Consider the following 27,875-nt stretch of genomic DNA (forward strand, 5'->3'; position numbering starts at 1 on the left):
TCATTTTTGCAGATGAGAAAGATAAATTTAGAGAGGTAAAGCAAACCTGCTTGCATTACACAGCTGACTCCAGAGGCCACGTTCATACCCACGCTGGCTGCCCACTGCTTATTGACATGAGTTTTATTTCCCCTTCCTTTCAGCAGACCCTGTGCCACTCCCCCTCACTTCCTGTCCTTCAGGCTCTTGGTCTCATTGCTCTTTCTGGTCTCATTCTTTCTCTGCCCCTTGTCCTCTCTTTGCTTGTTTACTTTTTGTCTTCAATGGGGTTCTCACCTCGATCTCTTCCTTCTCTCATCCTTTATTCATTCCCCTTCCTTCCTTTTTCCAGGCTCCTACCACCTGAAGCACAGTGTTTACAGGTAAGATGACCATCATTAAGGGTTTCAGTTGCTGATGTTCAAAAACATCGACCTCGAACAACAACTAAATGGCATCTTAGAAATAAGCTAGTCAAATATCCTCATCTCTGCAGTTCATATGGGGGAAAATTCTTGTTACCTGACATTATATTGTGATCTTTTTATTTATTAACTTTTGTCCCCAATATCTGTACATTTCAAGAAGGCAAAGACCTGGACTTTTTCACCATTCTTTTCTCCAGGTCTAAAGTAGGTCTTACCCCACAGTAGGCAGGCAAAAATTATTTTCTGAATGAATGAATGAATATTAAACGAGGAAGAGGAGGAAAGATAAAGACAGAAGACAAGGATTGCAACTTAATGAACATCTTCTGTGTGCCAGGCATTTACCAAGATGATCTCACATAATGATCACAATCACTTTATAAAGGTTCCCATCTTGTAGGTGAGAGAGACTGAGGCTCAGAGAAGTAAATTAATTTGCCCAAAGTAGCACAGCTAGTAAGTGACAGAACAAGGATTTGAACCCAGGTCTCCCTAAGCTCTGAGTCTGTTCTCTTTGTTCTGCATCCCACTGCTGCTGCCCTATGGGTTTCTAGACTGGTATCACACCCTCAGATAGCATCCACACCTCCTATGACTAGCTTCTCAGAAACTAGCTTGGGTGGCCAGAAATCTCACTTTGGCCCTTGCACAACACTTTACAGACATGGGTCAGAGATCGATCTGCAACCCTTAGCAGTGCCCCTCGCCAGTAATAAACAAGAAAACCCTATGGGGATAGAAGGGAGGGGTTCAGGAGATAGAGGAGCTGGGTTGGAATCCAGTTCTCCCAATTACTGACAGCATGACCTTGAGCAAGTCACCTAACATGTCTGGGCCTCAATTTCCTCACAAGGAAAATGGGGATAATATATATATATATATATTTAAACTCATCGGGTTGCTCTGAGAATTAAATGAGTTCATACCTAGGAGATGCCCAAAAGTCTGACACATGGCTAGCGCTCGATAAAACTAAGCCACCTGAATTATTGTAGTTGATCTTGGAACACCATACTCACAAACCAGTTAAGCCAGGATGAAATGTAAGTGATTTTCCCAGATTACACAAAAAGCCAGGAGAAATGAAACCCCACCCCCCACCTCATTCTGTTCTCCTCACCCCAGACCCCAAATTGCTTCTCCAACAGCTCTTGCTCACCCCCTCCTGCACCCCCTCCCAAATTTTCAGCCTAATAATTTAGCCTCACATTTCCAAGCTCGACTGAGTCATCCTTAAGGTCACAGCCACTAGTTTTTCTGGGTTGTTCAGTGTTTGCTTCTGAAATGAGCCTTTTCCTAAGACAGGAGAGTAGAAGCCAGAGGATGGAGCCCCACGTGAAGGGGGAAAATGAGCAGGAGGCAAAGATTAAACAAAAAAAAAAGAACAGTAAGAGAATTTCCAGCAGGGCTGTCTGTCTCCATGAAGATCAGGATACTCATTTCCACAGCAAAAGACTTATTAGTTGCGGAATAGAGTGGGGAGCCCACAGTAACGAGTCTTTAATTACAAAACTCTTTTACCTTATTGCTTTTGTGTGGTCCCAATGAAAATGAGCAGTGGCAGCTTCTATTAGAAATGTTAATTACCTTCCCGGGTAATTAGACTCACTGGGTACCATGAGCACCTGACCTCACTTCATCACAGTGGAGATGGGAGGGAGAGAAAAAATTGGTTGGGGAGTGAGGAGGGGAGGTGGGGGAGAAAAGGAGCATGTTTATAAATGCTGAGAAAAGCAAAATCATCCGAATTGGTTGAATGGAAAATGAAGTTACAGAGACCCCCAGGGAAGGCTGGGAGGATAGGAGATCTATTCGGAGGGGCTTTTGAACATGGTAGGGTGGGGGGAGAGGAGGGACCTGTCATGAAGATGGAAACAGTGGCAAACTCCTCTCTAAATGATGGACTCTTGGAGAGATTTCATTCTTCAAATGAAGCCACTGAGGTGCCAAGCCGCTCAGAGACTTCCCAGGGCCACGCAGTGGGTGCAGGCAGGACTGCGACCAGGGCCTGGTGAAAATTTCCTCCCTTCTTCCTTCAAGAAGCATTCCCTGGCTGCCTGCAAAGAGCTGTTTTGGGCACCTAAAGAACAGAATAGACGTAGTTCCAGTTCTCAAGGAGTTTCAGGTCTGGGGATGCAGACAGGTAACGGTGATGTTATGAAGGAAACACATAGGAAGCTGTGATAAAGAATAACTGGGTGAGAGACCCTCAGTGTAGGTGGAGTAGTCAAGGAGGGCTTCTCTGGGGAGGTGGCTTTTTCCCTGAAACCTGAAGATTGGGATGAGTCCTGCTATCTGGAGAGCTGGGGTGAAAGAGTGTATTCCCTGGTGTTGTGGGTTGAATAGTGTCTCCTGCCAAATTCATGTCTACAGAATCTCAGAATGTGACTTTATTAGAAATAAAAGCCTTTGCAGGTAGGAGTAGCTAAGATGAGGTCTTACTGGGTTAGAGTGGGCCCTAAACCCAGTGACTGGTGTTCTTACAAGACAAGGGAAACTGGGGACAGACACCCAGGAAAAAGCCCGCATAACAACAGAGGCAGAGATTGGATAGAGACGGTTGCAAGCCAAAGACGGCCAAGGACTTCCAGCCACCACAGAACCTGGAAGAGGCAGGAAGGCTCCCTCCTTACCCTCCAAGGACTTCAGCAGGAACAGGGCCCAGCTGACATCTTGATTTCAGACTGCTCATCTTCAGAACTCCAAAATAAACTTCTGCTGTTTGAAGCCACCCAGTGGTACTTCATTACAGCGGTCCTAGAAAATTCATAGTCCTGGATCTCTGACATCACAGACTAAGTTCCCAAAATAAGACAGGAGGAGGTCATGGTGAGAGCACTGGGCAAGAAGTCCTGCTCTCCTGCTAATCCGCTCTGTTACTGGGGGCAAGTCGCTCCCCACTTCGAGCCTTTATCTAAGTCAGGAAGAGACTGGGGTTCCGAGCCACATGGTTAGGGACAAGCTGAATCAGAATCACCTTGGGGAGGTTTGTTTAGGATACGGATTCCTGGGCTCAAACCCCCACCTCCACCCCCAAACCAGCATCTCTGGGTGGGGCTCTGGAATCTGTATTTCTAACAAACTCTCCAGGAGAGGGATCCTGACGTGTCACCAAGTCCTTAGAATCTCTGGATTCCAACACACACGCCAAGGGCCCTTCTAGAGCAGCGTGTGCGTTACCCTAAGGACTGTCCACACAGGCTGTGAGACGCACCTGCTCATCCACACTGACCTAACACACTGCTGGTGTCTATGAGCAAACCCAGGCATCCGAGATGCCTGGAGATGCTGGTGCCAAAGGGGAGAGACAGGCTCGGTCCTTAGAGTCATTAAAGAATCTGTTTACAGAGCCCTGCTCCTCTTTTAATTTGTTTGTCTTTTCGATTGTGTAATTGAATCTCAGCCACAGGGCTCAGCCGAGCCTTGCCAAGGAAGGCAGAAAGCCATCAATACCCAGGAGTGACTGACAGTCATTTCTGAGGTGAGAGGCTCTGCAGGCAGCAGGCGGGCACCAAAAAGACTTGAATCTTGTCAGGCTTCAAAAGCGAGTCTGTATGGTGCAGGGGGAGGGCACCTGGACGCTGCCAATCAGACAAGCCAGCGTTCAAATCCTAGCTCTTCCATGAGCCAGCTGTGTGACCTGGGGCAAATTTCTAAACTTCTCTGTTCCTCTAATTCTTAAGATGTCTGTCAAAGGGTAACACATGCCCTCTGACCAGGTTTCTGGGAGAACTATAAGAAACATGTAGGAACCGATACATTGTGAATGTCTAGGAAACTATAATTTTTTATTATTATTATTATTATTATTATTATTATTATTATTATTATTATTATTATTATTATTATTATTATTATTATTATACTATTGAACAGTAGAAGGCTTGCCCTGGAGAAGGCCAGTCCATTTGGCAAGGGATGAGACACAACTGTTAGAGCTGGAAGAGGTTTTGGAGAAGGCTGCCTGATTCATGAAAAGAGCCCAGGATTTGGAATCAGAACTTCTAATTTTGAATCTCACTTCTGCTATCTGCTTTCTTCTGTGGCCTTGGGCAAGTCACTTAAACTCTCTGAGCACCGAGATCCTCTACTCCCAAGTGGTACCCTGAATCCCTCTCCCCCCCAACGCTCCCTGGGACAATCAACTGAGACAACATTTGTGAAACTGGGTAAGCTCTCAATCTTTTGACAAATCCCCAGAAAAGAGATTACTATTATCCAGCCCACTGGCTTATAAGCCTGGCAGCTCATTGGAACCTCTGAGGAGCTTCCAAAAAATAAAAAAAATCAGTGCCCAGACCTCTGCCCAGACCAAATAAGCGGCAGTCTCCTGGGCTGGGGTCTCGGCAAGGTGGGCAGCCACGAGAGAGCCGTGGATCTGGCCCAAAGCCCCCTTTCTGCAGAGAAGGAAGGCAGGGCCCAGCGAGGGGAGGTCGCACAGCAGGTTATTAACCTCCGGATGTCCTTCACTCCCCTCGGCCCTCTGCCAGTATAAACCCCCCCGGAGGCACGTCCTCAAGGAGCAATCAGAGAGGATTCGTTGCGCTGTTTAACGTCTGCCCGGGAAACCAGGAAGCACGGAGTTGGCGACCACCAGGAGGGCTCTGCCCAGAAGAGTCTTGATGGCGAGCACTGACCCAGCAGCCGTGCCCCTGTTCCTGAACCATCCAGAGAGGCCAGGATCTTCCCGCAGCTGTCGCGGCTGGGGACAGGGTGCGCGGAGGTGGTGATTGCCGGCCACGTTGAGAGAAGTCTGTGGCAGGAAGCAATCAGAAGGGAGGATGAGCCCGGCTCAGCGTCCAGCCCCACTCCCCCGCAGACTAGCTGTGCGGGCAGAATAAGTGGGGATTCTGCTGTGAAAACCCAGAGTTTCCCTGCCAGGGGGGCTCTGGCTCCTGCTTCTCTTCCTTCAGCCCCAGGCTCAGCCCACCCCTTTGGATGAATCAGCCCTCTGTGGGCAGGAACCGCGTCGGCGGGCTCTTATATCCACAACCATGCAGCTGGGAGTTGACAGAACAAGGCTGGGGCGCCAAGCCCAGGGAGGAGAGGCAGTGAGGCCTCAGCCCCTGGGCGGCTGTGTAGGGAGGAGGCCCCAGCAGCAGAGTCAGGACCCTAGGAGGGAGGCCCAGTGAGAGAGATTCGGCCCAATGGAAAGAAGAACTTTGTCAAAGGAGCCAGCTGCCTGGTGAGGTAGTGAGCTCCCCGTCACACTGGAATTAGGTCGGTGGAAGTTGCCTGCCAAGCGGTAAGGACAGTGTTCGTGGGATCCTGTGGCCAGTGGACACGTGGACCAAATGAACTCCAAGGGCCCGTCCATGCTTGGATTTCGTGTGTTGACGACTCTGAGGTTCCAACGAGCAGATTTGCAAGAAAGGAGTCAGGTAGACGTTCAAGTCCTAACTTCATCGCTTGTTAGCTGTGTGACCTTGAGCAAGTGATTTGGTCTCTCTGAGGCTTTTCCCTCATCGGCAAGCAAGACAGCAACCATCACATCTGTCTCGAATGACGGGGGTGGAAATTGAACAGTGTGCTGCACACAGAGTGCCTGAGTGGGCCTTGTACAGGGTTGAGTCTGAAAGAGCAAAGCAACCCCAACTGCCCTCCTGCTCATCATCAGCAGCCTCCCAGCAGTCCCCAGGTTTTCTAGGAGACGCGCTCATTAAGCAGATTAGTGCACAAAACCAATCGTCACTCACATCCTCGGATGCCCGAGATTAGACACTGGTCACAGTCTCTTCCCAGTAAGCTCATGCCTCGCAGAGCCCAGGCTCTGTCACAGGGAGGGAGGTTTAATAGCCGTGCCTAAAGGTGAGCTGCTGTTGAGAAGAGGGGGGGAAAAAAAGCACTAGACAGAAAGGACGCTGAAGAATGCAGGCTTGGTGCTGGGGCTGAGAACCCGCATCTCTGAGTCAGTGTCAGGGTGCGCCGCTGGGCAGGAAGGCAAGTTCCCTCCTCAGTCAGGTGCACAGAGCAAGATGCTCTAATCCCCGCTGGGCACCGGCTGGCTGTCTCCTACACCGCTTCCCCTGGGCCCCCTCTAAAGATGGGAGGCGAGCATCTGTCTGCCGGGCAAAGGCCAGTCGGGGCCAGAGGGACACCACACGCCCCACCTTCTGTGTAGGTGGTGTAAGCAGGAGGATGTGAGGGGCCCAGAGCGTCCCCCTACCTTGGTCCCCCAGACATCTCCCGGAGTATTTACCATCCCTGCTTGGAACTTCCAACTTTTCAGCTTTTGAAGTACCTCTACTGTTTCCTAAAAACTGTGCATCCCCAGCCCTCCAGAAATCAAAGAGAAAATGGTCAGAAACCATTTCCTGCAACTAAACATACCTAAGCAGCTTGGATCACCTCTGGTTTAAGCCAGCTAATCCTGAGGGGAAAGTTGGGATGGTGAAAATTTCACGTCTGAAAATGGAGAAGAAAATTTATAGAGTGTCCGGAAGCCCTCGTCTCCTTCCCCTCCCCAACACACACACAGAGATACACACACAAATATATAAATCACCAGACTCTACCTTGAAGCCAACATGGTCCATTCGAGATGATGACAGCCAACACGCTTATTTCACACAGAAGGGAGGGGCAGTGGCCAAGTGGCCAGGTCCTGTACTCCCTAAAACTATAAATATTGGAAATGGGTTCATATGTGAAGAAAGTTAGTGACAAACCTTCTAGCCAAAACACAAGAACAGCTGTTTTCTTGGATGGATCAAATAAGGGAGAGTGAAGGTGAGATCCTCTAGGTGCCTCCACGCCCATTGTACAGACGAGGAAGTTGGGGTAGCAGGAAGTACCTCACTCATGCCCACAGCCGACAGGCAGCAGAGCTAGTCTGTCCCGCAGTGAAAGGTGTATCCTTTCCATTATGTCACAAGTGTTCTTATCTGAAAGCCTCGGCTTCCTCCAGTGTTAAGAGAATTGGTCTGGGCACTTTGGGGAGCTAGGCTGCTCCCGGGAGTCTGTGGCTGTCAAAATTTAATGAGCAGAAGCATCACCTCGGAGGTCACTAACCGTGCCAAACGTAAGCTCCAGCGTGGTCCAGACCAGCTCGTCTCAAACGTTCACGTGCACACAGTCACCTGGGGAGCTTGTTAAAACACAGGTGCTGATGCAGTGTCTCAGGGTACACTCCCACGTGACGTTGATGATGCTAGTTCGTGGACCACGCGTCTGAGTTGCAAGGGTCCAGAGTGAGTCTGCCGGTGCCTGAATCCCAGCATCATCACCTACTGTCTGCACGAGACCCAGCAAGTTGCTCAACCACCCCAGGCCTCAGTTTCTTTATATTAGAACTGTGCTACCTCATGGGGTTACTTTCAGGATTCGAGGAGACAATCCATGTAAGTCACTTAGCACACTTAGCATAGACAAATTACTATTACTGGAGTTATTATTATTATGAATAATGAGTTTTGGTGGCACATTGTAAGCTTTCAAAAAACGAATGAAAGTTGTCAATGTCATTTTTTTCCCAGAAGCTTACATTGATTCAGCTTTCCCGAGCCCGTAGCTTCCTCTAGAAATGAATTTCAGAGCTAGCAATGGCACAGCAGTTTACATTTGTATGATGCATTATTATGTACGTCTGTGTCTGGGTTCTCAGTGCTAACTTAATGCTTGAAACCACCAGGGTTTATTACTTCTGCAGTTCTGTGGTTGGCTGATTTCGACTGGGAGGTTCTTCTGCTCCACATGGAGGAGCTGAGATCTCTCTGCATTTGTTAGGAGCGTAGCTGGGAGTGATGCTGAACCTGGAGCGTCCAGGATAACCTCTTATCTCCCAGGGCTCTGTCCAGTTGGCCTCTCATCATCACAAGTCTAACCAAGCTTCTTTCACAGCACAATGGTTGCCTTCTGGGAGGGAGGGTCTGAGAGGAGAAGCCCCAGCGTGCAAGTGTGTGTCAATCCATTATGTCTGCTGGTGACCCATTGGCCCAAGCAAGTCACAAGGACACAGACTACATGGGGCATGAACGCTAGGAAGTGTGGTCACGTGGGGCACCACCAGTGTGACATCTACCCCAATTAACATCTTTGATGATCAGCCCCTTGAAGACGGCTCATCTGCCCAGTCCCAGGAGACTGGTGAACACATCTGATCCTGCAACCCCCCTGAGGTACAGTTAAAGCAAAAGGAGTGTCTCCACTTGCAGACAGCTGTGAGACCATGGTGTCATTCAGCCAGTCAGGGGCTGGTGCCCAGGACATCAAGCCGGGGTCTGTCATTCTTTTCTGCCCACTGTCCCTGCTAACCTTGTCTTGTAAACGTTTTCTGAAAGTGGAAGTTTTCTGCCAGCCCCTCCTTACTCTGTATGTCTTCTTTCTCCAAGCGTCCGGGTGGAGTCGTTAATTATGTATAAACGAACATTTCAATGCACCAGCATGCGTGCTATTTAAAGGAAGCCTGTGGTGACTCATTGAGTAATTAAAATAATCATTTCTTCCATAAGCATTTCTCGGGTCTCAGTTTGCACCAGGCCCTCTGGGGGTAGAGGCGGAGGGACAGTGGAGGGATATGGAGTTAGACCATGTGGCTCCCACCTTCTGGGAGCTAAATCACTTCCACTTTCAGCAACAAATATTTTTCAGGCACCTACTGTGTGTCTGACTAAGTGCTGGGCAACAGAGGTGAACCCAGCAGCATTTCTGCCTTCAAGATGCTCACAGACGGGCTGGGTGACCAACAAGCCAACATACCGCATCATCATTGTGGGCAAGATGGGCTAGGTCCTCTGAGGATGGAGAAGGGCCAGACTCTGCCTGGTGGAGAGACAGGGGTCAAAGAGAGCTTCCCAGAAGCAGTGATCCATGAATTGTCCCTGGACACGGGAGGTGCTGACACAGTAGACAAGATCACAGAAGAGCCTCGTGGGTTGTGACAGAAGGCAATGAAGATAACCCAAGTCCCTGCATGAGGGACAGAGGGTCTCCTGCATCCTATGTGCAAAGCTGGTTTCCTAAAACACACAGCCCAGGGCTGCTCCACCTGAAGGTACCAGCAGCATCACTTGGTCAGAAGATGCTTCCCTGCCCCATCCTTCAGACTCCGGTCAAGGTCATGTGCTTGCACGGGCCTTCCCTGATGAACCTAGGAAATGTGGTCACATAGGGAGCCACCAGTGTGAAGTCTCCTCCTTTGCTGTCACTCCATGTTTCTCTCCCTCACGGTGCTTAGCACTGACATGGCTGACCTGCTCGTTATCTGTCACCTCGGCTCGAAATAATTCCACGAGGGAAGGGAGTTTGCTGCTCTCTGCCATCCCTGTTAGAATGCGAACTGCATGAGAACAAAGACTTGTTTGGCTCATGAGGCACCTGTAGGAGTCTCTGGCCCCTAGCAGGTGCTTAAAGAATGAATGGAGGTGAGGGTCCCTGGCAGGAGGAATGAGGGGCTGTGAAGTAGGAGGACCAGAAGTAAGGACTAGGAGTCCTGTGCCTTTAGAACAAGCCCCATGTGAGTTCTCATCTCACCTCTGTCCCTTACTCAGTCCAGGACTAGGGGAAAGCCGTTCCCCCCTCCTCAGATGCCTGGATTCCTCGGCCCCATTGTCAGGGATCCTTTTCCAGATCAAATTTCATAACAGGTATAAGGATTCTATTTATGACAGGCCTTGGGATGGTGGAGGCAGCCCTATAAATCCACCAGGGAGGTCAGGCCTGGCAGGAGCCCAGCCAACAGCATACGATCAACATCATGACAAGGTATGAAGTTGAAAGCTCGGCTCGGCTGGGTTCCAATTCAGGGTCATAGCATCCCGGTTCCGTGGGGAGCTAAGGGAGTCCCTTCTGGGCTGATGGAGCATTGAGAATTGGTACCTGGCACGTAACACACAAGAGTTACTGAGTTAACTTCTTGGCCAGTCTGCTGGGGCCTCAGGGCAAGAGAGATTTCTCGTGGGCCTCTGTGTTTTCAAACATGCTAATTCCTTTCCAGGAAAAGACTTTCCTGCCCTTTACATGGTGAATTCCTATCTACCCTTCAAAACCCCATTGAAATGCTCCCTTTCTCTGAAAACTACTCTGACCACCCCCCAGCAAAGATAGTCACCCCCTCTTCTGTACTTTCATCATAGCGGGAACATGTTTCTACAAATACTTTATCATCTTCCTCATTCAATGAAAATTTTCTTAGAGCAGAGCTGGCCTTGTCTCTCTGTAGCCCCAAAGCCCCGCACAGCACTTTGTCTGCACAACACCTAATAAAAACCACCGTTTATTAGGACGCACTCCGTTTTCAGGCTCTGTGCTAAGAGCTTTATGTACAATCATTTAATTGAATCCTTACAACAGCCCAATGAGTTAGGTTCTAATAGGATCCCCGTATTGCAGCTGAGAAAACTGAATGATGAAAGTAGAATCCACTACATGTCTAATGAGTATGTGTTCAATAAATGGGCAAATGAGGAAGAGCCTGAGTGAAATAATTAAGAAGGAGAGGCATTTTTCTATTTTCGCTGTCTTTGTCTTCTAAAAACAGATGATCCCTGGGACATCCTATTAGACTGAAGTGCTCAACATCCGGTCCTTAGCATCCCTGGCTGCCCATAACGGGTAGAACGTTAAATAGAAAGTATAGAATAAAAAAATCCCTGGTTACAAGATATCATTCCCAGGCCCCCTAGAAAGAAAGACAGATCCTTGAAATCTCAGCCTGCAGGCAGATCATTACCTCTTGGAGGGCCACTCGTTCTGGAATTTCTTTCTTTCCATCATGCACCCCCACACACACCGGGCCACCTGTCTAATTCTCCATCCTGCTTGTGGATAGATTTGTCTACGATTTGCATTTCTCCTGGCTTGAGTGAGCTGTCCATCTGTGGGTGTTAATGCACACAAATTTCCTCTCTGACCTTGGTTGGCAAGAGCCTTCAGCAGGAACGCTGTGGCCGCTGTCCTCACAGATTGAAATGGATTTCCTCTTTTGCTGCTTCTCTCTGAAGCCTTGGGGGGCTGGGAAACAGAAAACTCTTGTGATCACAGCAGATTCGTGGCTGGGGTGTGAGTATAAGAGATTCCGGGCTCAGTCTCAGAACCACCAGAAGGTGCTGTTGTGATAGCTAATGAACCAGAGATACGAGGTGGGTGAGCTTTGGAGCCCTGACCCCAAACAGGCAGCCCCTTCTTAGGGACTCCATCCAAACAGACTAAGGTTTCCCCAACCTGCACCTTCCCCGAAGCTGTGTCTTAATTACCCAAGGAGGGCAGAAGAGGTGCTTTCTCAGGTGCTGACTGGAGCCATGGGAATCATTTCAACATGAAAAAGACAAGAAGATGAATGCCTAATATGTTAAGTCCTGCAACAGATTTCTTCATTTGTTTCAGATCAAGATGGTGTAACTTGGATAACAATAAGATTTTGGCATCTTGGAGAGTCTTACCAGTTAAATCTCCTCTACTTACAGCTAATATTTATCAGACACTCACTCAGGTTAGCCCTGTGCTAAACTCAGTGGGCATGATCTGATAGAAAGCTTTCAACAACCCAAAGAGAAAACAACTGTGAGTACCACTCTCATTTTATAAGTGAGGAAACCAAAGTTCAAATGGCTGGCACTTGGTGTCACATCCATGGGTGGTGGACCATGGATGTGACCCCAGGTCTGTGTGACACTCACGTCTTCATGTTTTCCTGTCAGAGTAAGTCAAGCCCAGCTTTGGTGGCCAGCCGTCTGACCTGGGGGGCTTAAAAGCCGGGACTCTCAGAGTCACAGAACTATACCAGGGCTTCTCAGCAAGCTCCATGGATGCAGATGGCAGCCCCCCTTGTGAGGGGCGCCATCCTCAACCGGCAGTCTCAGCAAACAGCCTACCTCCCCCTTCTCATCACCCAGGAAGTGTCTACCTCTCCCAGCCTCTTCTACATTCTGACTCTCTATGGATTCAGCAGGAGGGAAATCCCTTCCCTTCCAGAAACAACCTGAGCTGCTAGACCCTTCACTCAGAGTGTCCGTGGATTATTTAAGACCCTTAAAGCCACGACTTGAGCACTTTTACCACACTGGATCCCAGGACAATTGTACTTCTCTGGGCCTCGCTTCCTTCCTCAGTGAAACTGGCAACCAGGCTAGATGGATTCTGATAATTTGGTCAGCTTGGGCATTGCCAGCTCTTCAAAAACACCACTGCTCGATAGAACTTTCTGCAATGGTAGAAATGTTCTAAATCTGTGCTGTCCAATATGGTGGTCACCAGCCGCATCTGGCTGTGGACCCTTGAAATGTAGCCTAATGTGATAAGGAATTGAATTGTTAATTTTATATAAGTTTGCTAGATTTCCATTTAAACAGCCACCTGTGGCTAGTGGCTATGATATTGACACTGCTCTACAATTAATGTTAAGGTAAACTCTGGGTCCTACAAGATACGTCCTCTCGTTGTGTATTACGAGAAATATCACTGTAATGACCAACAGGGCACTAAAGGGGGCTTGAGGGGCTATTAACTCCCCCACAACCTCCATCAGCCATGCAACAAAGACAAGACACCAGGAAAAAAAAAGATGTAAATTTTCTGGAAAAAATAAAGTTTCCTTTGCAAATAAGTTTCAAAACTATTTGCTTGGCTGCCATGCATAATTACACTGTGTCCCTAACTCTTCCTCTACACACATTTTGCTGTCACCAGAGCCTCTCCCATTGGCTCAACATTTTTTAAAGTTTTCAGTCTTAACAAAGCCCTTATCTCTTTGATCCTCACAACAGCTCTCTGAAGCAAGCACCATTGTTCCCATTTCATAGATCAAGAAACTGACATTCACAAGATTTAAATGACTTCTGAACCAAAGGAAAATTCCATTCCAGACAATGGGGCTCAAGGCCAGTTGGCTTATCCTCCCACGCTTGGAATTGATGGAAAACTGGATGAGTGGTCATTTTAAAAAGGTAAGCTCTCTGTACAATTATGGCCTTACTGAATAACAAAGTGGAGAGAAGCACTCCTGGCTAGACAAGGGGAGGGAAGGAACACATCATACTTGGTATCGTAAGGACCATTTGTGGGGATCTGTTCAATTTCAGTGTTCTGTGTGACCTCCAGCATGTCTCTTCATCCCTCTGGTCTTAGTCACCTTCTCTGGACAATACAGGTGGGGTACACCAGGTGATCTCTAAGGACCCAGACCCTAGGGCTTGAGGAATTTATGCTGTGCTTGCTGCTTGCCACATGCCCAGTACTGTCACCAGAGATACAGGGAAGAAGATGGTGGGGCTGCAAGAAGCTTTGCTGATTGGTCCTCAGCATCCTCAGAGTCACCTGACTTGCAGAGGTGTGTGTGGAGGGGACAGAACAAGGACCTGGGTTTACCATCCTGGCCCTGCCACTTTGAGCAGTGTAACCTTGAGCAGGTCACATAACCTCTGAACCTAAGTAAAGTCAACCATAAAGTAGCACCACCATCCATCTCAGAGGCTGTGTGAGGACCACAGGAGACAACCAAGAAGTGGCTATCAGTGATGCTTGTGCCATGAATGTGCTTCCTTCCTCTTCCTTTTCTCAGCCAACTGAGAGAGAGAGCAACTCTGGTCTGCCAAGAAGCTCCATCATTGGTTGGATTCACCGCAGGTTCCCACCCACCCTGCTCTCCATTCCTACTCTGTGCTTCCAAGCCCTGGTGGATGCCAAAACTGTATCAGATCCACCAGGTGAGGAAAGAGACAGAGACAAGAAGAGAAACTCAGGCCACCATGATGGGGAGCAAGGGGTCCCTCCCAGGATGGGATCCTTGGCCAAATCTTCCCATGTCTTGGCCCAGGCAGGCTGGAAAGTTGCTCTCCTGAAGGTTCCACCCAAAGATCCCACTCATACATTATCCTCCAAGCAGGAACAGCTCCCACAGCTACGAGGAAGAGACATCTGTCCCTCTCCTTCCCACCAACACCCAGAATGAGCCTAATTAGACTGTAACTTTTCTCAGCTGCCACGATGATCAGTGCCACGGAAGTACAGCAACAGGGTGGCTCCAAGCACAGATGTGGGCACTTGGCTGGTGTTGAGAGTCTGGAGTCTAACTACAGAGACCCACAGAGGGTACAGTGAGCTGAGGCCAGGATGGGAACTGGGTTTCTGGAAGGAAGAGAACATTTTTTCAAAATGGGCTGGAAGCCAAGCTAGCTTTGGAAATCTTATTCCCGAATTTTAGATCTCTCATGAGAAATTATATCAGCCAGGGTCTTGGCAGGAAACAGAAGCTCACTCAGCTGGTATTTTGAAGAGATTTTTAATAAAGGGACTAGGGTGGGCAGGATTCAGAGAACCCACAGGGACCAGCAACAGCAGGAAGCCAGGACCACTCTTAGGCCCCATAGGGCTAGGGGAAAGAAAGTTACTATCAGAGTCCATTTAAGAGCTGGAGTCTGGAAAGGGGACCACCTACATCCACTGTAAGACGACAGCGAAGCAGGGAGGAGCCAGACGCATTCAGACCCCAACATCTACTCCTCCCAACCCCTGTCTGACTCCTGCACTGGCTGAACCTAATCAGAAGTCAAAGGTCAAGAGCCCAGCAGGTGCAGTCCAGAGAAGCAGGCTCCTGGAGCATGGAGCAGGGTGGGGACAAGGTGAGCATGGAGGATATGGGCAGATGAAGAGTATCCTGGTCAGAGGAAAAAAACTCATGGTTTTGGTAATACTGACTTGGTATCAGATCTCAGTTCTTGCACATATAACAAATTCCTTACCTTTTCTGAATCTCAGTATCTTTGTCTATAATGGTATGTTATCCAGTTTAGAAAATGAGAAATAATGTTTGCAAAGGGCGTTTGTAGCGGCTGGCACAGAAGAGTTAGACAATCAATGACAAGGAGGTTGCTGGAAAATCACAGGCTTTGGGATTGAATGCCTAAGAATTTAACCTATCCGGGGGGGAGGACAGAGTGCGGTGGTAGAGTGCGTGCTTAGCATGCATGAGGTCCTGGGTTCAGTCCCCAGTATCTCTTTTAAAAATAAATAAACCTAATTACCCTACCCTACCAAAATTTTTCTTAATATAATAATTAAATAATAATTAAATAAAATATTTTAAAAAAAAGAATTTTACCTGTCTGAATCCCAGCATGTCACCTGTTAAATAGGTATTATAAGAGCACCTGCTTCAGATGGTGGGGTTAACTAACCAAGATCTGTACAGTGTCCAGCACAGGCCTATGCAGAGAGAGCCAATAAACTGCTGTTGTTCGTTTTGTTGATAAAGGTTGAGTAGAAAGTTGTCTCTCTGGTATGCCTGAAGGTGTGTGCTTTCCTCATCTTGACTTTGTTTCCCCTAACAGGGGCTCTTGAACTTGGATTTCAGTGGTCCCTACTCAGCAGGAACTCTACCGCACTTGTGATTCTCTCCAAGTTCAGACTCACAAGCTCTGAGGAGGACCTTCAATCTTCCCATAGACTTGGCTCCCGCCGTCCACAATCCAGCTCTTCCTCCACTCGGGGAGAAGAGTGGTACTTAGCTGGTGGATCACAGAAAGAGCCCCAGCTGGATGAAAGGAACTTTAGCAGTTCCATGTCCAGTGACAAAGGTGATGACTTCCCTAAATCATAATGAAGCTGAGTACACAGCTTGGAAAACCTGGAGTTTGATGATCCTTTTCTGGTTGAACAAATGACTGTGCTCTGACCCAGGCTCACACTCAACCACGAGCACCTGGAGGGATAGGATGCTCTTGCCCAAATTACTGCCCTAGCATTTATCACAGGATGTGCCAGGCACTGAGTATAGTCACTGAACAAAGCAGATATAGTTCATGCCCTCATGATGCTCACAGACTGGCAGAGAAGCAAGGAATTTTGTAAGTAATCATAAATGTTATAGCTGTTATGAAAGGTAACATAGGAGATCCATCGCCAGCTAGGATTCACAAGGTTGCAAAGGATCCTTGTTTCCATCATTAGTAGAAGAGACGATTAGATAAACTAAAGTCACCAAAGAGGGTGGATGCCAAGAAGTTTAAACGAACCAAATTTCAGGGAGGAACAAGCCCTTCATTGGTGAGGGAAGAGCACCTTCTGTTCTCATACCTGGGGCGGATGACCTGATCTGGGTTTGTGTAGGCAGAAAAATAGACCTATCACAGGCAGAAGAACTTTGCTGAAACAAGGATAAACCAGCAAACTTTTAGTGACAGTGTGGGCTGGTGTGACAGATTGGAATCTAGCAGAGTCCAAATGCAATGATAAATCTCTTGGCCAAACAGTTCTCCCCGACAGGAATTGTGCTGAGTAAGTAGTTGTGGAGGCGGAGCTGGAAAGCAAAGGCGGAAATTGCAATTTTGTGTAGTACTTAGGTTGAATCTAGAGATGAATTAAAACTAACAGAGGCTGAAAATCAAATCCCTCCTAGCTCATAATCTGATAATATCAAAGGACCAGTCCCTCCACAGTGGCAGCATAGGATCTGGGGATGAAGGACAAAGAGGGATCTCTGTTATCTCATTTGAAACCAGAGGTAAACTAAAACTAGTTAAAGTTTCACTTTAGCCTAGCTCAGCTTGAACATAATGGAATCTCAATGGTCAGCCTCTCACCCTAACTTCCTAACAGAGAAATAGATGTGCCCTCTCTTGGGGGTGAGGGGGCAAGGGAGATGATAGATAGATAGACAGATAGACAGACAGACAGATAGACAGACAGACAGACAGACAAGAGATTCTAGTTCAGTCTCTACTGTTCTTTTAATCAAAATATGCAACACACAATTAAAAATTGTAAGACAAAGAAGCAGGAAAATATGACCTGTAATCAAGAGAAAAGACAGTCAATGTAGATCGACCTACAGATGACCTAGACGTGAGAATGAGCAAACAAGGACTTTCAGATAATTATTACAAATGTGTGAAAGAATTTTGGAAGAAAGTATATGCAGAACAAGTAGACAGATAGGGAATTTTAGAAAATAAAGGAAAGATTGATAAGAAGAACCAATGGCAATAAAAAACTTAAAAAGAACTAATGGGAAATTCTAGAACTTGAAAATACAGTATTTGAAATGCGTAATTCAGTGAATGGAATTAAAGCAAACTGGATTCAGCGGAAGAATCAATCAGAGAGCCATCAATATAAAATACCCAAAGCACTAAGAAAATAAGCTATGGGGGGGGGGGGGAGAGAGAGAATTGCAATATAAGATCCAATGATCTAACATACTTACAATTGAAAAAGTAAAGTATAATTACTATGAGAGTATGTAATCCACGAAGGTGTTCTCATCTCAGGTCTTTAAAAATGCTGTTCTCTGTACCTGGAACCCAGAGAGTCACATGGACCATTCCCTCACATCCTTCAGGGTTTGGCTCAAAGGTCTCCATCTCAGTGAGGTCATCCTTGACCACCCTGTACAAAATTTACGTTTGCCTCCTCTCCCATTCATAGCTGGACTTTCTCCTCCCCCATGTGTTTTTTCCTTAGCCCTTATTATTTATAAACTATATATTCTATGTATTTTTATTGTTGGCTACTTCTCTCCTCTCCTAGAACATATGTTCCTTGAGGGCAGGAATTCTTACCGATTTTGTTCGCTGTTGAATCTCCAGCACCTAGAACACAGCAGGCTCTCAATAAATATCACTGATCAAGCAACAATGAGATTTAAATCTGCTCAAAAGTAAAATAAAGAAAAAAAAGCATGACCAGTGATCCTCATTGGTTTATCATCAGAATTTCCACTACCAAGATATCTCCATGAAATGCACGTGAAGAACAGAGAGGCTCCTGAAGTAAACGAGGAGAGTGATGGGCATCAGGGAAGATGGAAGGTCAGGCCAGAGAGGGAGGAAGCCTCCAGGTACAAAGGGAAAAGGACCAAAGGCTAATGATCGAGATCTATTTCTGATTCCATCACTCACTGGTCATGTGAACTTGGTGCTGGTCACTTTGAAGAAGCAGACTTGCGGAATTTGTCTGTAAGTAAAAGAGAATTTCTTAAAAAGTAAAAGGAGGCATGAATAAGGAGCATTTGACTGTACTGGAAAGAGGAGTATATTAAGCAAGTCACTTCTGAATGCAAGTGAATCCAAAATGGCCCTAGAAAAATAGATAACGTATTGGTTCATGTAACTGAAAAGTGCAGGGTTTTATGCTTCAGGCATGACTGGATCTAGTTGCTGAAAAGATAGTGCAAGAAATGTTCTCTCTTTGTCTCTGGGTTCAATTTTCTCTATGAGTTTCATTCTCCAGCAAGCTTTCTCCAGGGGGTAGCAAAGAAGGACCCAGGATCTTCAGTTTTGTGTGCCTTCAGCTTAGCCACTCCAGGAGGAGAACTCCCAGTGCTAGGCTCACTGGCCAGGCTCCTAGTTAATTCCTGAATGGATTCACTGTGACCAGGGAGATATAGAGGACTGATTGGTCGGGGCTGGGACATGTGACCACCCTTGGAATTGGACTATAGGTTCACTCCTACCAAACCACATGGCCTGAGAGTGGGGGTTCTTCAAAGGGAAACCAAGGTATAATTTCTAGAAGAGGAAATTCTGGGCAGATAAAGACACATTTATTTATGTGTGCATCATCTGGAATGTAGGAACAGGGCAAGCAAGAGTGTACCGAGTGAATGCTTGCGGCCAGGGAGAACATGAAGCAGCTTAGTTTAAAAAACAAAAAAGAGTTCTATGCAGTTGGAAAGAGAGAGAAAGGAATGACAAGAAATGGGAAGGTAAACAGGTCAAACCCTGTGAGCCATAGACACCATGTCTAGAAGTTTGGATGTAATACCAAAAGCAAAGGGAAGCCCTTGAAACATTCCTAGCAGGAGATTTAAAGGGTTAACCAGTTTTAAAGAGACCCCACTAACTACCCTATTTTGAATGCATCAGACAGGAATAGGACTGGAGCTGGCCACCCATGAGGTATTACCATTGTTCACAGGAGAGAGATGATGGAAATCTGTGAAGGTGACAGTGGGGGTGGAGAAAGTAAAAAGATTTGACAGACAATCGAGATACAATTTGAGCATTCTCTAAACAGATCAGAATTTACTGGTAGCTTTCAAAGCGTTTACCTGCCAAATCTCCAAGCTGTCTGCCACTTCTCTGCTCTTCCTCCTTGGATTGTTAAGACATCCTGGTAGGAAGGCAATGTGGTACCCACCTCCTTCCCTTCCCCCTTTCCTCCCCCAACCTCACTCCAAGGCAGATCCAGCCATGCTTCTTCCAGCAGTGGGTCCCTGCTGTGAAATCTATATGTAGATGAGCTCTATAAATTTGCGTAAGGGACGTGAGCTCATACGGGTACCACCTAGGGCAAGCGCAGTGCCCTAGAGTCAAATGGAGCCAGGTTTTGTTCCTGCCTTGTTACTTATTAGCTGTGGGCCCTTGAGCAAGTTACTTAACCTCTCTGAACCTCTGTTTCCTCATTTGAAAAATGAATAGATTACATAAGCTCACAGAGTACTTATGAGATTTAAATGACTGTGCTTGTGAAGACCGGGACAGCAGCTGGCACACAGAATGAGCCCAACTGAGATGGGTCCCATTCCCCCAAGTCCTTCTTCCATAGGTGCCCAAAGACCCATTTGCACCCATTTTCCTTTCTGACAGCAATCCTTCATCATGCCGCAGTTTTATAATAGAATTTTGATAAATTATATGCAAATAATCAAGTCATCTAATTCATTACATTTGGCTTCAGTGACAAGTACTAACTGTTCCAAGCCCCCTGGCAGGACACTGCATCTGTTAGGGAGCCTCAGGCTACTGGTTAGGCCCTACTGGGCCATGCGTTCCTTTGTCTGGGCTAATAAGGAGGAGATGGCACTTAGAAAGCAGAAGTCAGACATACCTCTTTGACCATCGGGGCACTGGTTAGACCCCTAAACATTAGGAAATTACTACCGTTCCCCAGAAACACGTAGCTCTTCACTGCCTATTTATTCTCACACACAGTACTTGCTCAGTGCTAGACATCCCACTACAACTAGGGATTACAAAGTACGGGGGAAATAAGAAAAAATAACTCGAGTGGGGCTAACCTATGACTTGTTTCTAACCAATAGAATACAGCAAAAGTGATGAGACAGACAGGTTACATATAAGCGATTATGTGATGGTGTTACATTCGATTATATCGCCCCTCTTGGTGGAATCTCTTAATCTCTTGCTAATTTTGAGCAAGCAAACAGCCCCATTAGGGCATGCCATCTGGCCGGGAACTACAGGCAGTATTTACGACTCACAGTGCAATATGAAATACTCTTAAAAGAGACGGAGAGACGGAGAGACAGAGACAGATAGAAGCAACTTGATGTTATGGAAACTTGGAGCTAAGCCTCAGCTCTGCCCTTTATTAGGATCCAGATTTATTTACTTAACCTTCTCTGAGCATCAGTTTTCTCACATTTAAATTTGAGAAAATAACTTAATCGCTCAGTGCCTCAGTTTCCTCACCTATTAAATGGAAATAATATCGCCACCCTCAAAATTTCCTGTGAAGGTGAGATAATTCAGGAAAATAAGATGCTTATCATAATATTTGGTACATACCAGATTCTATAATATCAGTTATTGCTGTTACTTATTATCACTACTATCGTAAGTTGTTGGGGCTCAAAAGGAGTTGGAAGTACTTTATAAAGTATAATGAGTTTTTCAATATGTAGCAAATAGTTGTTATACAACCCAAGAGTTTTGGAAGCTGAGAATAAGAATGGATTGATTCTATCAAAAAATGGGCAGAAGACCTAAACAGACATTTCTCCAGTGAAGACATAAAAATGGCCAATAGGCACATGAAAAAATGCTCAGTATCGCTAATTCAGAGAAATGCAAATCAAAACTACAATGAGGTATCACCTCACACCAGTCAGAATGGCCATCATTCAAAAGTCCACAAACGATAAATGCTGGAGAGGGTGTGCAGAAAAGGGAACCCTCCTACACTACTGGTGGGAATACAGTTTGGTGAAGCCACTGTGGAACACAATATGGAGATTCCTCAAAAAACTAAAAATAGACCTGCCATATGATCCAGCAATCCCACTTCTGGGTATATATCCAGAGGAAATTCTAATTCGAAAAGACACCTGCACCCCAATGTACTTAGCAGCACCATTTACAATAGCCAAGCCATGGAAGTAACCTAAATGTCCAACAACAGATGACTGGATGAAGAAGATGTGGTATATATACACAATGGAATACTACTCAGCCATAAAAACCGACAACATAACGCCATTTGCAGCAACATGGATGCTCCTGGAGAATGTCATTCTAAGCGAAGTAAGCCAGAAAGAGAAAGAAAAATACCATATGATATCACTTACATGTGGAATCTAGAAAAATGATGCAAATGAACTTACTTACAAAACAGAAAAAGACACACAGATATAGAAAACAAACTTGCAGTTACCAGGGGAAGGGTGGGCAATGGAGGGATGAAGTGGGAGTTCAGGATTTGCAGATACTATTATACATAAAATAGGTAAACAGTAGGGTCTTACTGTATAGCACAGGGAACTATATTCAGTACCCCATAATGGCCTATAATGAAAAAGAATATGAAAAGGAATATATATATATAACTGAATAAATGCTGCACATCAGAAATTAACACACTGTAAACCAACTATACTTCAATTAATTAATTAATTAATTTTAAAAAAACAGAGACTAAATTCCCTGTGCCTGGCCTTGTGCTTGGCTTATGTTATAGCACCCAATAAATGTCTGTTGAATGAAAAAAAAAAAAGAAGGGATTGAGTATGACCCTTGGAGATTAAAATAAGCTTTGTGGAAGAGGTGACATTGCATCCTAGCTTTGAAGGATCAGAGCTATTTCACTCTATGGGCTGTTGTCTGACAACCAGAAAAACCATCCTCTTCATCCCGGAGAGGTACAGACCAAGAGGAGAGGGATGAAAGCCGCAGAATTCAGGACAAGCTAAGAGATGACAGTGGGCGCATTCATCGGTTCCTGATGGGAGGCAGGGACCCTCCTCCTTCCATCTTTTCTGTAGCCTGCATGATTTAAACCAAAACTTAAAAAGAAGCACCCGGTGGTGCAGCAGGTAATAAACTTACGGAATTCATTTTCCCAGGAGGCTGCTGAGGTGGAAATTTTAAATCATTTCCCAAAAGTCTTAGTTAAATTCATGAGTGATTGATTCCTAGTGGATTATCAAAGCCTGTTAGGAAGAAATCCTTAAATTTTAAGATTGAAATCTTGGAAAACAGGTGTCCTCTGCTGTGATACTTCTCCCTACCCCTCTGTCATAGGCAAAATATTAGGCTGGTATATATTTCCAAGTTGACTCAGTGTGACAATGCAATTAGGGAATCACTGCCAGGAGACATCTGAAATAGCACTCTGGACCAGGAAGGGCCAGTCCAGGGCATGTGTGTCATCACTCCTCCTGACCGGTGCATAGCAGACATCACTAGTCTATTACAGTACCATTTGCTGCGCAGTCCCATTATAGCTCCAGACTCTTCCCTCGCATAGTCACGACTTGACCACCCCCAGTGGACCCCACCTCTTCATGGAAGGTAAAAATAAGACTCAGGGAATAGAAGAGATTAGTTCAAGATGTTTGCTCCAGGGTTATCTCTTCAAAATCTCTAGGCTGGCCATATAGTATGGGAAGCCAATAAAACCCCAGTGTGCAGTCAAGGATCCATGCCTCTGTGCCAGGTGACTGAGAGATAGGTGATCCTGCAGTCCCTTTCCTCCTTTCCTATTCATAAATCTGCTATTTGCTTTATGTAATGAAAATCTGGACTTAGGAGATAATACATGAGAGTCAGGAAGAGGAGGAGGTGGCGGGAAGAGGATAAGATGGAGGAAGGATGAGCAGGAAGAGGAGGAGGACGTGGAGGAGGAGGGAAAGGAAAGAATCTTTCATGTATACATTACATTTGACATTTTACAAACACATTTATATCTACTATTATTCTATTTAACTCTCACTATATCACCAGCTTCATAAAGAATGAAAAAAAAGTGAGGCTCAAGGAGGTGGAAGTTCTGCCTAAGATCACACAGCTCCTAAGTAGTAGAGCTAAGACTAAATCCTGGACCAGTTGAGCTCATTTTCCTACAAACAAATTCATTTGGAAGCAAATCTCTCTCCTTGTGTCAGACACCCCAGTCTTCCATGGATGGAAGTGGCAAATCAGCTCCACCAGACCCTGTCTCCTGATAGCATGACTCATTCCCTTGGCTCAGACTGTTTCATCCCGGGCTCTCCTGCTGCCCAGAGAATGAAGACGTGTCTGTTGATGCACCAGCAGAGAACGTCATTCTGTGGCAGTGGAGAAGAGCACTCAGGTACCAGATGTCCGCCATCTCCAAAGTCAGATATCCATCCTTCTCTAATGATGATATTGGCGCCACTAAAAATAACCTAATTTGCCAGCTGCCTGATATTGATTCACCCAACAAATATTTATTGAGTGTTTACTATGTTCTGGGCAGTGGGCCAGGGCCAGGGGGACAGAGCAGTGACAAGACAGTTCATGGAGGATAAATAATGAATATGTTTATAAATAAATGAAAATCATTCCAGAAGAGACAAATGTGATCATGAGGGTCATCTGACAGATAGTTACTGGGAGATTAAGTAGGGTTAGCCTCCTTTAAGACAGATTTCTTTGAGAAGGTGACTTTTCAGCCAAGACCTTAAGGATGGAATGGAGCCATCCACGTAATCAGAAGAAGGACATCACAAGCTTACACATGTCAACTCAAAGGCTCCAAGGCAGGAAGGCGTGTGTTCAAGGAGGAGAAGGTCAACAGGAAGCTAGGGCCAGAGTTGTTATTCCATTTGAAAGATGGGCAAACTGAGGCCTGGGATTTAGAGCAACTTGGCTAAGATCTCACAAAAATTTTTTAGTCATATAAGTTAAACAGACATCCCCAAGTGGATGGTGACGTAGCAAACAGTACCCCAAGGTCTTTGTCAAAAAGCAGCCTTCTCCACGGTTCAGGATTCACCCCTCCTTCCATTCAGTCCCTGCTCAGGGTCCTAATATTCACAGAGTAACATCACAGTCAGCTCCCAGGCAACTGACTACGGTAGCACCAGATGGAGATGATAACCTGGGCGGTGACATGGCTACAAGCAAGGAGAAGAGATGCCCTCTGAACAGCAGAGCGACATTCTGTCTGCAAACGTCCTCCGCCAGCCAGAGAACAGAGAAGGAAACAGTCCATCAGCTGACATGGTCAACGAGGCACGTGGCTGGTTTATTTTTCCAAAGGCATCAGCTAATCTCAGGAGCTGGGCTAGGATTCCAGTTTGTGATGTCTATTGGGGGAAAAGTCCTTTGTGTTCTTTTCATCTTGGTTCGGCGAACAATTTCCTAGAAGATGCAAAAACTTGCCAGCCATCTTATCTAGGTGGCCCTGCTCCAGACCAATCTTTGCTGACTTCCCGGCCTCCTCTTCTTCTCCTTTGACCAATCATCTAGATGTTTCCAACTGGAGTCACCAAGATGCTCACCTGTCTGCCCCCACAATAGTTGGACTTTTCTTCCAAATCATGATCCCGGCCTGGTGACCAAGATATTTCCTTTTGCCTTCTGACTAGGGCACAAGGAATAACTTCCTCATAAGGGTGAGATCCAAGGCAGAAATGACTTCTACATTGATGTGACCCAGATTTTGCAGTTTCGTCTAATGCTATTTCAAGTCCCTGGCTTCCTGACTGCTCTGTCTGCCATATTGAAAACTGCAGGAAGATCAAACGTCAATGGGGCCTTTCCAGTAATCATGCTGCAGCAAGAACAAATCTTGTGCAGCCACTGTGGAAAACAGTATTGAGATTCCTCAAAAGACTAGTAATAAACTTACCATATGACCCAGGAATTCCACTCCTGGGCATATATCCAGAAGGAACCCTACTTCAAAAAGACACCTGCACCCCAATGTTCATAGCAGCACTATTTACAATAGTCAAGACATGGAAACAGCCTAAATGTCCATCAACAGATGACTGGATAAAGAAGATGTGGTATATTTATACAATGGAGTACTATTCAGCCATAAAAACCGACAACATAACACCATTTGCAGCAACATGGATGTTCCTGGAGAATGTCATTCTAAGTGAAGTAAGCCAGAAAGAGAAAGAAAAATACCATATGAGATTGCTCATATGTGGAATCTAAAAAAAAACTGAAAAATGAACATAAATACAAAACAGAAACAGATTCATAAACATAGAATTCAAACTTGTGGTTGCCAAGGGGGCAGGGGGCGGGAAGGGACAGACTGGGATTTCAAAATTTGTAGGTACTGACAGGCATATGTAGAATAGATAAACAAGATTATACTGTATAGCACAGGGAAATATATACAAGATCTTGTGGTAGCTCACAGCGAAAAAAAATGTGACAATGAATATATGTATGTTCATGTATAACTGAAAAATTGTGCTCTACACTGGAATTTGACACATTGTAAAATGACTATAACTCAATAAAAAAAAGGTTAAAAAAAAGAACAAATCTCAATACGTTGATCCTCATACTGATTCTCTCCTGCATTACCTGGAGAATAATTAGAATTATGATGATCTTTTTACTGTAATCTCTTTACATCCTCAGTAAGCTCTTTAGACCCAAAGAGACAGACCCAAGAGAAGCTGGAAAGGCTGCTTCTGCCATAACCGCAAACCAGAAAAAGAACAGACAGCCAGGAAGCCTGGTCGCCTGGGACACCAGAGGAGGGCTCCCTTGTGTCAGGGCAAATTCTTGCAAAGACTTGGAAATGAGCAAAGTCAAGTACCTCGTGTCCTTTCAGTGGGGTTCCAGGTGTTATCTAGTAGTAGGTCTCAAGAGGTTATCTGCTCCTCTTAGGACGAACACCTTTGAGAGACTTCAGTCAACGAGGCTATGCTGCAGCTCTGTAGAAGCAGAAGTTGTAGGAAGCTCATAGTAATGCAAATGGTCCCCGTGCGTGACAAGGGAAATGAATTTTATCTGGCAGAGCTATCATTGATTTCCACCCGGTAAGGCAAAAGCAACCCCAGCCCTTACACTGTATCACCCAACAGCCATGCAGACCACATGTCATTTGGGTCCTTCGTCCAAGATACTTTCAGGGAGACTGTTGGATCAAAACGATCTTCATAATAATATTATTTGCCTATGTTTCTCTCATTTTCTGGCAGGTGTGTAGCGGCGTTTTTCAGGGGCCACATGACTTGTGACGTTGCTAACATGGCCCTGATGGCTAATGGAGGGAGTGCTTGTTGGCGTGCCCCTGCGTTTTTACATTTCCTCTGTTTTAAATTCTGATGTGGCAAATATTGCTATCTCTAACCCACGTAAACAGAAGCTCTTTGAGGTCCTCCATAATTTTTAAGAGTATAAAGGGGTCCTGAGACCCAAAGTTTTGAGAACTGTTATCCTGTGGAATATTAACTATTTTGTATCTATTAGCAATTTCATCTCAGCATCCCTATTTGGGTGTGTGTGTGTGTGTGAATTGGTTTTAATATCCTCCTGTCCCTATATTAATTAATGAGTTAAATAAAATTTGGGTTCACTTTACATCTGTATGAGTGTCACATTTTAACTCTTAGAAATGACACTTGAACACTGGGCTTGGAGTAGAAGAGGGGGAGGTGAAGGGTAGCCGGGGAGAAGGTCAAGGGGCTGGACCACGTTGAGGACACCCAGGCTGCGCTGAGATGGCTGCCATCCTCTCCCTGTGCCCAGCGGCGCAGAGCCGTGTGGGGATCAAGCCAACAATCCAGACCATCCCTCATCGTTCAAACAAGGCCACGCACAGATCCCGCACAGCAGAGGCAGGTCACCGTGGACTGTCCGGCAGCAAGACTCCAGTGCACGCCCAGAGGCTTGGCCAAGCCCGTCCAGAGTTTCCCACATGACAATCCCTCTATTCAATGGCCCTGGGCTTTTGCAAGCCCCTCCAAAACAAAAGTAAAGGTTCCTGACACCCAGAAGGGTGGTGGTGCTGTAAAGGAGAATGTCCCATTCCCGGCACTAAAGTGGGCGATGTCACACCATCCCGTTTCCTGGCTTACCCTCCAGAGAAGCCACGAGACCTGCCCAAGGTGACCTCAACTCTTAGAAGAGGCGACAGGAATAGAAAGTGGGGGCCCCGCCTCCCAGCCCAAGGCTCTTTCTACTGCCTCATTATGTTGACAAACCCTGCTAATCCCTGTGCTCAGCTCTCCAGGGAATAAACACATTTGTAGCAGCTTTCAGAGCTCCCAGGAGGTGTGGACTCTGTAGCCCTTGTCACTGGCTCTGCTCTCGCGGGCTGCTTCCTCCCTGAGCCTGGGTTTCCTCACCTGATACTGGAGGTGAGAAGAGAAATCAAATAAACCAGCCAGGAGTTGGGCCCATGGAGGGTGCTGAGCAGAGCCCTGTTCTCTTTAAATCAATCCCAACCTATTGCTCTGAATGGAATCCCAGGGCTGGCCAGGGGGGAGCAGGTGGGAGTGAGGGGTAGAAGGAGGAGAAGGAAGGGGGTAGTGATCCTCCCAGTCAAGTGGAGATGGTTGCACAGCAGACTATTTAA

General features: G+C 46.2%; 1 long non-coding RNA gene across 1 annotated transcript in view; it reads right to left on the bottom strand.

The window, feature by feature from the left end:
* LOC140700262 (uncharacterized) overlaps positions 1-26,229 on the bottom strand; it is a 58,273-nt gene extending 32,044 nt beyond the window's left edge. Inside the window, exon 1 of the long non-coding RNA XR_012078639.1 lies at positions 26,112-26,229. This is a non-coding gene — a long non-coding RNA (uncharacterized lncRNA). The remainder of the gene's footprint in view (positions 1-26,111) is intronic.
* Between the last annotated feature and the right edge of the window lie 1,646 nt (positions 26,230-27,875).

Source organism: Vicugna pacos, chromosome 12 (genome assembly GCF_048564905.1).
Source record: "Vicugna pacos chromosome 12, VicPac4, whole genome shotgun sequence".
Taxonomy (NCBI): domain Eukaryota; kingdom Metazoa; phylum Chordata; class Mammalia; order Artiodactyla; family Camelidae; genus Vicugna; species Vicugna pacos.